Source organism: Dermacentor albipictus, chromosome 1 (genome assembly GCF_038994185.2).
Source record: "Dermacentor albipictus isolate Rhodes 1998 colony chromosome 1, USDA_Dalb.pri_finalv2, whole genome shotgun sequence".
Classification (NCBI taxonomy): domain Eukaryota; kingdom Metazoa; phylum Arthropoda; class Arachnida; order Ixodida; family Ixodidae; genus Dermacentor; species Dermacentor albipictus.
This window is the reverse complement of record NC_091821.1, coordinates 131,843,565-131,854,548: the sequence shown is the minus strand read 5'-3', so window position 1 is coordinate 131,854,548 and position 10,984 is coordinate 131,843,565. Positions and strand designations below refer to the sequence as shown.

The 10,984-nt window shown below is 51.0% G+C and overlaps 1 non-coding gene across 1 annotated transcript; it reads left to right on the top strand.

The window, feature by feature from the left end:
- Positions 1 to 10,759: 10,759 nt before the first annotated feature.
- On the top strand, positions 10,760 to 10,831 carry TRNAT-CGU (transfer RNA threonine (anticodon CGU)). The gene has a single exon. It is a non-coding gene; the product is annotated as a tRNA-Thr (tRNA).
- Positions 10,832 to 10,984: the final 153 nt, after the last annotated feature.

The following is a 10,984-nucleotide window of genomic DNA, read 5'->3' as shown; positions in this document are numbered from 1 at the left end:
GCCTTTACTCATTCGAACTGTTACTGTTTCTCACTTTTAATATTTAAGTCTGAGAAGATTTAATATAATATGCATGCGCTGTCGGTGTTTTGTTTCATGACATTTGTTTGTGATCTGCCATCCTCAAAACTCTGAGGAATAGTTTTGTCAAAAATGTAAGACCTGGTATGAGCAACTTCAGCGATAGAGTGGCGTGGCAATATAATCCACATATACCGCAGCTCATATTGAAACGCGTTAGCCAGGCGGTTCAACGGAAAAAAAAATATAGATGGTGCAAGATACAATTATGAAATCTAACGGTGTTCGTTCGTCACACCTATGAGGACACTGTAGGTCTTAAGATCGTATCTGGCACCGTGTTTTATTTTTTGTTTTCGTTGAACTGCTTGGCTAACGTTAGGTGGGACACCCTATATTTATAAATTTCCGTAATCGCTAGAAAAAGGAAAGTGCACTATTGCGCACAAGAGATAGTCACCAGAAGTGGTATTTTGTAACAATCTACTACATGTTGTAATCTTTTTTGTATATCACCGAGGAGCCAATTCCGGTGATTAGGGTGGCGCGGCTTCGTTCGGACCAATGATCAAGGGCGAAAAGACTGAATAATGAAATGGATCTTTAAAAAGATTACGGCCTCAAAGAGAGAAAGGGAGAGCAACGGTAAGCTTACATCGAAAGATATAGGTTGCTGAAAAAATATCACGGTAAAATTGTATTTCGGGAAAGGTGACCAATATTTTCGCTGAATTTTTGGTAAATAAAAAGCGTAAAGGGTCTGCCCTTTGTATACTCGTAATATATCCACTATGCAAATTCGGCACGGAGTTGTTTCACACATGGGTTGCTTGCGCCCCCACATAGGCAAGGTTATACCGATCAAGGATAGCCCTCCTCGCAATGCCTCTTATTCGCATTCACAATAGATAGTGGTTGGAAGATGACGACATGTTTACTTCGAAGGAAGGCATAGTGCGTTACAGGGAGGAACACAGTGCCACGGTGACTGACCATCTAGCGACGCCAAGGGTATATTTTAACTCCTGAATGAGTTTCGAAACAGTCAGGGAAAAGGAAGAAAATTATGGGGTTTTACGTGCCAAAATCACTTTTTGATTATGAGGCACGCCGTAGTGGAGGAGGCCAGAAATTTCGATCACCTGGCCGGGTTCTTTAACATGCACCTAAATCTAAGTACACGGGTGTTTTCGCATTTCGCCCCCATCGAAATGCGGCCGCCGTGGCCGGGATTCGATCTCGCGACCTCGTGCTCAGCAGCCTAACACCATAGCCACTGAGCAACCACGGCGGGTGTCAGGGAAAAGTAACGTGCGCAAGACAAAGGAGACACGCGCTTACGACTGAATTCAGCCAACTTTATTCGCAGTTAGAGCCAGCCGTGGTGAACGACGGTCGGCACACGACCAAAAAGAAGCCAAAGTGAGCGTGCGAGATGTCCGAAACTAGCAGGATAAGCAATATTGCATTCACGTGCGCGTTTTGTGAGAAGAGGCCGAATCTTCCAAAACGCATCGAGGCAAAACCGATCAGAAGCTGGGCAGGTACGGTGTAAGGATTTCCTTCCGCTCGATTCCATTCCTTTCCCATCATCCATACGATCACTCCAGAGGCTTTTAGCTCTACTTGCCCCGATTGTGGGTCTGTTAGCAGTCTTACACAGATGCTCTGGTGATGCTCCTCGTTACAGGGACCCAATCGCACGGTAGATTCGCCCGCGCTGGACCGTGCGATGACGGTGCAAACTGCACCACGCGCACCGCTGTTCGCGCCGACATGACTTGTTGTTTCGGCGATCTGCGCGACAAGACTCGTCGTAAACTGCAATATCTTAGCTTCATTCTTATTTTTCATTTTCTCCCTTTCAAGTGTAAGAACCAGAACAGAAACGAAATTATCTCACTAGAGGGGGATCGCGCAGTGCGGCCAAACGGGATGTGCGCGCCTGTCAATGGTGATGACTGGACGGCGCGCACTATATCTGCACTTATGCTTGGGCCACGCGCTCCGCTGTTCAACTTTCATTTGACGCTGATAGTACCATGTATTTTTTACGTCATAGTGTTACTGCGAAAACGTTGCTTGACAAGTTCTGGTGCTTGTATGACAAGGTTGTTTGATATCTAATCTTGAACCCTGTATGTTGTAGGCTAGACCCATTCAAGTGCTAAGGAGTAGCCGGCACAGGCCCCTTAATTTATGCGTCAACATCTCATTATATAGTAATAATAATAATAATAATAATAATAATAATAATAATAATAATAATAATAATAATAATAATAATAATAATAATAATAACAATAATAATAATAATAATAAAACTGTACAAGTTCAGAACACCCTAAAGGGCCACTCAGCAAGTCTGGCCATTTTGAGCTGACAAGCGCCGTGCATATAGTGCGCGCTAACTATCGTATCTGCTAAGTATTACGTCGCTACGCGGCGTGGAAAGAGCTGGAGTTACAAACCGAACGCCATTTGCCCTTCTCCTCGCGGGCGCCGCGCTCGCAGCTGGAGAGTCGACGTATGTCGCACAAATGTCGCACAAACGTACAGTCGGCGTCACCTTTGTGTAGAGCGCGGGAACGGCGCACCCGCCGAGGCGCTCCGAAGCCAGCCAGCGACGTCTAACGGTAGTGGCTGGCTGGGCCCGAGATTGGATGCGTCGGCCGCGCGTGCCCAGACACTTCTTATCTCGAGCCCAGCAGCTACCGTTAGACGTCGCTGGCTGCCTCCGGAGCAGCCCGGCGGCCGCTGTTCCCGCGCTCCACACAATTGTGATGCCGACTGTACATCGCACTGCTGTGACGTCGCTCGTGGTGACACGTGGCTTCGAAAATTATTCAAGCCAACATCTGTTATTTGTATAATATGTTGCTAGAATAGACGAATTAACGCTTAGAGAAATAAAAAAAAACACAAACCGAATGTCTGCATGTTTTTGTCTTACTTTGCACCGCAGCAAGAGAGATGTACTTCCGTTTCGTCTGCTTGTTCCCCCGTCGTGCAGTTGCGCGCGCAGATAACGAAAGTATGCCATTTTCTACGGTGTTTCGGCACACGATCATGCTGCATGATCTGCTTGTGTCTGCCTCAGTATTCGTGTATTACTGACTTATACCGCTAGTCAGGTCTTATCGTGCGCAGCTCGCAAAATCGTGTGCTGCGCGAAACGAGACAATCACAACAGCTTGCCCGCGACACCGTCAGCAGAAGTCCGCCGCGCAGAAAAAAAAAGATGGAGGAAAAAAAAATGCGATGCCTGTAGCGTATGCGTCACGCAAATTAAAAAAATTAAATTATGGGGTTTTTCGTGCCAAAACCACATTCTGATTATGAGGCACGCCGTAGTGGAGGACTCCGGAAATTTCGACCACCTGGGGTTCTTTAACGTGCACCTAAATCTAAGTACACGGGTGTTTTCGCCCCCATCGAAATGCGGCCGCCGTGGCCGGGATTCGATCCCGCGACCTCGTGCTCAGCAGCCTAACACCATAGCCACTGAGCAACCACGGCGGGTATATGCGTCACGCAGTCGACCCGCTCCGGTATGGGAGAACGCAGAGAAGGAATTTCCCTTGCGGAGGCCAGTGGGGCAAGTGGATCGAGCGTTTTGTTGGCACCGACGCTCGCCTCCTGAAGTCATGTGTTCGCAGCACTGAAATATTTCTATCTCGGCTATCAATGAATCAATTTGAAAAATTCTTGCGGTAGAACGCTCCCTAGAGGGCACGTAACAACTTCCATCGTATAACCAAAATTTGCTCTGTGGCGTGGTGAGGGGCCCTTTAATTAGGACCCTGGTCATGCGAAGGGTCTCACGGAGGGGAAAATGTAAGCTATTGTAGCGGCAGCAGCATCGGCGTCGCATGAGAATTACGTAGACGCTCGCGCCTACACGAGGCACGAGCGGCTGGCACGCTCCGGCACGGGCTAGCGTTCCGAAAGAGATTAAAAAGAATGTTACGCTAAGATCGAGTGTCGGTTTTTCCTCTACTGCGAGAGCCTGAGACTTTACCGGTCTACGTGGTCGCTCGTCACCACAGTTTGGTGACCCGGACGCGTGATACTTCCATACGCTCATGTAGTAGAGACGACCATGGACCAGACCAACGCTACGAGAGCTCAAGGCCAGAATCCCTCCGAGGAACACGGTGAGCCCTCCTGTTCGGCCATCGCTGTTCGCCTCCCACAGTGCTGGGACCAGCATCCTTTGGCATAGTTTCTTCAGGCCGAATCGCAATTTCAAGTCGCTGGTATCCGCTCTCAAGCCTCAAAGTTTCATTACGCCGTTGCAACGCTCTCGCCCGCCGCCATTGACCAAGTAGCAGATTTGTTGAGCTCCCCATTGTCTACCGCCGCCTATGACGATCTCAAGGCAGCCCTGCTACAGCGCACAGCAGCTTCACAGCGTTCTCGCATCCAGCAGCTTCTGTCCACTGAAGAACTCGGCGACCGACGCCCTAGTCAACTTCTTCGCCGAATGAGGCAGCTGCTCGGAAACAACGCGAGATCCATCGACGAAGCGCTGCTGCGCGAATTTTTGCAACGACTCCCGGTTAACGTGCAGATGCTCCTGGCGGCAGCCTCTACCATTGACCTTACCGGACTTGCCGTTTTGGCCAACAGAGTCATGGAAGTAGCCACCCCAACCATCGCAGCCATGGCATCGTCTCCGGGTGACAATATAACCACCTTGCAAAGTCTTCCCTGCTCGTCAGCAGCGCAATCTCCGCTCGAGTCCTTGTGTGAGTGCCTGGAACGCATCATCTGCGGAGCGGAACATCGGCGCACGTCATCTCGTCGCCCACGCAGCCGTAGTTCCAGCAAATCAACACGCATGGGCACCCGCAATGAAACATCAGCTACAACGTCTGGCGTTTGATACTGCCACCGCCGCTTTGGAAACGACGCTCGTCACTGTCGGCGTCCCTGCACATGGCCAGCAGAGAAACAGGCCGGCCGACCTCTAACGGCGACGAGTGGTCCGGCCCAACAAACAAGTCACCTTTTCTACGTGACGGACAGTTACGGGACAACGGTTCTTAGTCGACACAGGAGTTGACGTCAGCATTATCCCCGCCCACTACACCGACCGAAAAGCGACACCTGTGTCGTTGTTGCAAGCCGTAAACGGCACCAGGGTTCCAGTTTTCTCGTCACACTCCGTCATGCTAAACTTTGTCCTTCGACGAGCGGAAGTTCCGCTGGATTTTCCTGGTTGCAGACGTTCGTCATGCAGTCATTGGAGCAGACTTCTTGCACAACTGCGGACTCCTTGTCGACGTCCAACGACGCCGTCTCATCGACTCCGTCACCCAGCTATCCGTTCGCGGCGTCCCATCATCAGGCACATCGTCGATCGCGCCTATTTCTGCCATGTTGGACGAACCTTTCGCCGCGCTCGTATACGCGAGTTTTCCACTTTGTCGCGCCTGCCGGACTGGACGCAACCGGTGCAACATGACGTGTGCCATCACATCGTCACCTCCGGCTCACCAGTATATTTCCGACCCCGGCGTTTGACCCCGGAGAAACTGAAGATCGCTCGCGCGGAGTTCGAACACATGCTGCAACTTGGCATCATCCGCCCTTCCTCCAATAATTGGTCATCACCACTTCACATGTTGCCTAAGAAGACGGGAGACTGGCGCCCATGCGGCGATTACCAGGCACTAAACAACGTTGCAGTTCCTGATCGCTATACCCTCTACCGAACATTCAGGACTTCACGGTAGCGTTGCATGGTGCGACGATCTTTTCTGAGATCGATCTCGTTCGCGCCTATTATCAACTACCGGTCGCTGAAGAAGACAATCGCAAGACCGCCATCACCACACCCTTCAGTCCTTTTGAATTTCTCCGCATGCCTTTTGGCTTACGGAACGCGGGCCAATCCTTCCAGCGTTTCATCGATTCCGTTACCCGCGGCTTGCCCTTCGTTTTCGCATACATCGACGGCCTTCTCGTTGCAAGCTCTTTCGCAGAAGAACATCTTCACCACTCGCAGTTGTTGTTTTCACGCCTTGCCAGTAAAGGAATTGTCATTAACGCCGCCAAGAGCGAATTCAGTCAAGCCGAACTCGAGTTCCTCGTTCATATCGTCGACGTTAACGGCATTCGACCACTGCCGTCCAAGATTCGCGTCATCGAAAACCTTCCCCGACCGACCACACTCACCAAGCTTCGCCAATTTCTCGAATTCGTCAATTTCTTCCGCCGATTCATTCCCGATTGCGCACGACTTATGGCTCCGCTAGATGCTCTCCTGGTAAACAAACGCAAACAAGTGCTTCAGTGGACTGAAGAGGCCACCGACGCTTTCACAAGAGTCAAGTCTGCCCTCGCCGATGCCACGCTGCTTAGACACCCAAAGTCAGACGCGCCCACTGCCATCATGACCGACGCTTCAAACACCGCCGTTGGTGCCGTTCTGCAGCAATCCATCGACAATGCGTGGCATCCACTCGCCTTTTTCTCCAAGAAACTGAAGCCTGCGCAGTCCCGCTACAGCGTGTTCGGCCGTGAATTACTCGCCGTTTACCTGGCTATCAGATATTTTCGCCATTGTCGAGAAGGCCATGCATTTACTGTCTTGACTGACCACAAGCCCCTCGTGCACGCAATGAACCGTTCGGCGTCCTGTTACTCGCCCCGCGAGAGTCGACAGCTTTCCTACATCTCCGAGTTTACAACGTTCCGCCACATCAAGGGCACCGACAACGTTCCAGCCGACGTTCTGAGTCGCGTCAATGCCGTTTCCACGTTGACGTCGGAACCTTTCACCATCGATGCCGATTTACTCGCCGGTCAACATCGTGACGACGCCGAACTTCGTACACTCCGGAATTCGTCAACGTTCCTGAAATTGGAGGACGTCGTTGTGACCCCAGCTGGTACGTCCATCGTCTGCGACACTTCTACCGACACACCTAGACCATACATTCCGGCATCCCTTCGCAGACGTCTATTCGAAACCGTGCACAACCTGTCGCGTCCTGGCATAGGCACGACACAGAAGCTTCTTTCCAGCCGTTTCGTTTGGCCTCGGCTAAACGCACAAGTTCGCGATTGAGTTCGCTGCTGTTTGTCGTGTCAACGCTCTAAGATCCAGCGTCACCCCATTCCGCTTGCCAAGTCTTTTCTTCCACTGGATGCTCCTTTCGACACCGTACACCTGAATCTCGTCGGCCCTCTCGCACATTCGAAAGGTTATACTGCTACATACTGGCATGCATCGACCGCTATACATACACGGTGGCCAGAAGCTACACCTATATCTGACATCTCAGCGCCCACTGTTGCAGCAGCTTTCGTGTCTACATGGATAGCATGGTTCGGCTGCTCATCCACAATAGTCACGGATCGTGATCGCACGACACTGCGCATGCGCGAGACTCAATCTGCGTTTGGGTTTTGCGTTGGCAACGCTATTAGCGGGAGTCCAAATAGCGGCCCCAAAAGCTTTGCGTCAGCAAACATGGCGGCACCCATCGAAGCGACGGCTCTAACCTAGCACTAAACTGGGTTCGATTCGTGGTAACGCGTGAAGTTCGCAATCTAGGAGAAGTGACTGCGGTTATCGCTTTCTCTCAACTAGCGTGTGTTATGAAGATTGATTCATTAGACGCTGCAGATTCCGAATTCGATTGTGTGGCTAAAGCCTTCTAGTTCACTGTAGATATTTAAAAACGTTGACTGTAGTATGGCTTGTAGGCCTAACACGGCTTAGCTTGGCCGGTGAAGGCCCGTAAAGTTGGTTACTCAAAACGCGAATAAATGAAAGTCAATATTACTATCTTATAATAAAATGGTATATTTTATTTTATTATTTCTTTTAGCGTTGACGCCGTCGTGGCGCTGTCAGCGCAACACGCTATCCGCAAACGCAAAGCCCTATTCTAAAGCTATTCACTCCTGCGTGCCCCATCGCTAACACCCGCAAAGCTCTTCGGGACCCCAGACTATTGGGGTCCAGCACTCAGCACTCTTCAACGAGCTACTCAAACTACTCGGAACGACACGTTTTCACCCGACTGCTTACCACCCGCAGTCCAATGAACTAGTTGAACGTTTTCACCGGTATCTCAAGGCCTCCCTTAAGGTGCATGAATCGCCCGAGAAGTGGGTTCTACATTTGCCTCTTGTCTTACTTGGCATCAGAGCCGCACTCAAGAGCGACTTAGGTTGCTCCTGTGCTGAGCTAGTCTACGGCACTCACCTACGTCTTCCGTGCGATTTCTTTATCGCCACCACCAAGACACCTATGCCATCGCCTGCCGACTACGTTGCCCAACTGCAAGCTTTCTTCAGCCTAGATACGCCCCGTGCCTACACTTTCGCAATAAGCAAGGTCTCCGTATATACGTTTCTCCCGCACTCACCTCTGCTACCACGTTTTCGTGCGTAACTGTGCCGTGCGGAAGCCTTTGCAGCCACACTACTCCGAGCCATATTGTGTTCTCGAGCGTCGTCCGACGACTTTTGTCGTGAATGTCAACGGCCGCTCAGACACAATTGCCCGGGAACGTCTCCGACCCGCCTACATTGAAGCACCCGCGCCATCGTCCCCACCAATGCGCGACGCAACCCTGCTGCATCCTTCGCCGCCGCCTCCGTACGTGACACCCAAAACCAACGCCAAGACACGCGGCGTCACGTGTACTTTCCATCGTTCGTAGAATTTTCCTCCTCTCTAGGAGGGGGGGGGGGGGAGCCCTCCGTAGCGGCAGCAGCATCGGCGTCGCATGAGAATTACGTAGACGCTCGCGTCAACACGATGCACGAGCGGCTGTCACCCTCCGGCGCGGGCTAGCGTTCCGAAAGAGATTAAAAAGAATGCTATGCTAAGCGATCGAGTATCGGTTTTTCCTCTCCTGCGAGAGCCCGAGACATTACCGGTCTACGTGGTCGCTCGTCGCCAGACTATCATGCCGGAATGAACCGCGAACGCGAGAAAACTAGCTGGAATGCTCATTTTTCTTGCCGCGGTCGCCACTGTGCGTGACACCGCTAGACGCACGGTATTGGGCCTGCAGAGCGCACATTTAGCGCTGGTTTGCGCACCATATGATGCACACGGCAGAGTTTCAGATCCTTACACTTTGTTTTGTGCCATTCGCGTTTAATTATGGCACGTGACTCCTCTCCAACACCACTAGTGTTGGGGAGTGACTGGATAATTTTACGAGCGACTTAACGAAAGCGAAAACGACGAGCCCAAAGCCACTTTTGATAAGAGTCACTCTCACCTCCATATAAAAGATCCGAGGAAGCAGTGAATGGGGCTCAAGAATGGCGTTCGTCAGGGGATGTTGTTGCAGGGTCGTCCATTGTTAGGGGGCCTTCAATCCAGCGTAACTCCAACATTTCTTCAACTTTATGAAAATAAAACAAAACAAAAAAGTTGGTGGAAAATATATGATGCCTTAGGCGGATATTTGTTAACGAAATATTTACCTGGAGTCGCTGTCGCTACTGATTACGCGACGCGCTATGCCATCATTCGGGCACTTCCCACGAGCTGCGCAACCGACGTCGCAGATTTCCTACTCCGGCTTATCATTTTAGTACATGGCGCCCCGCGACAGCTCCTTACTGACCGCGGCCGCACCTTCCTCTCCCAATTCATCGCCGATATCCTGCGCTCACGTTCTAACAAGCACAAACTGACTACCTCCTATCATCCCCAGACCAACGGCCGTACTGAGCGACTTAATTGTACCATTACTGACATGCTATCGATATACGTTTCAACCGACCACGTGGACTGGCACGTAGCTTTCCCTTATGTCACGTTCGGCTATTATTCATCACGCCACGACACTGCTGGGTATTCATTCCCCCTTTTACTTACTCTTCAGTCGTGACCCTGTATTACCACTGGACACTTCACTCCCCTTGATGCAGGATTCGAGGACCAAGTATGCCAGCGTCGCCATCGCCCACGTTGACCATGCGCGCCAGCGTGCCCGTACTTGTCTGTTGGCATCGCAGGAATATCAACGTCACGCTTACAATCGCCGCCATCGTGACACACATTTTTCACCAGGCTCTCTCGTGTTACTTTGGTACCCTTGCCGCCGAATGAGGTTCTCCGAGAAACTCATTCCGTGCTACAAAGGCCCTTACCGTATTCTACGTCAAGTGACCAATGTCACTTACGAGATAATCGCCGTGGCCTCCGCCATGTTACCCGGTTCCACATAACCAGACGTCGTACACGTCTCTCGGCTTAAGCCTTTCTATGCCCTTACCGACGATCCCGTCTGAAGCACCGGGACGGCGCTTTTTCTGCTGGGGGTCGTGTTACGGTGAAGTTTATACACGCATCGTTGTTTATACACGCATCGTGTAAATACATCGTGTAAATAGTTTTATACCCGCGACAATACTGATGAAGGCTTGGTTGTCTTCACGCGCTTGACGACGCGCAGGGTTGACGCAACCATGTGCTTCTGAAGGGTCGGCACAAGCAACTGTATACCCTGAAGACGTATTTGTCTACGCAAGATTTTTTATTTTTTTTTTACTATCGGTTTCTGCTTCTGGTCTAACCGTGCGGCATAATCGCAGTATTCTGCCTAATTTCACGACAAAGATGTCTTTAATAAGGAGCGCGCAGAATCAGGAAAGCATTCCGACGCAGCAAGACGAGAGAGAGAGAGAGAAAAAAAAAAGAAACCGGTCTGCTTGTTTTCTTTCAACCCAGACAGAGAGCGCACGTGTCACGTGCGCCGCTATAGCTCAGTGGTAGAGCACTGGTCTCGTAAACCAGGGGTCGTGAGTTCAAACCTCACTGGCGGCAAGGTTTCTTTTTTTTCTTTTATTTTATTTCAGCGCAGCGTGTATGGCTAGGGCCTTTCTGTCGTCCGCGAATAACCCGCGAACTAGCTCGCCGGCGCCCGCTCGGCGCAACCGGTCGAACGCGCTCGTGCCGTTCGTCGTCTTATTCCAGAGA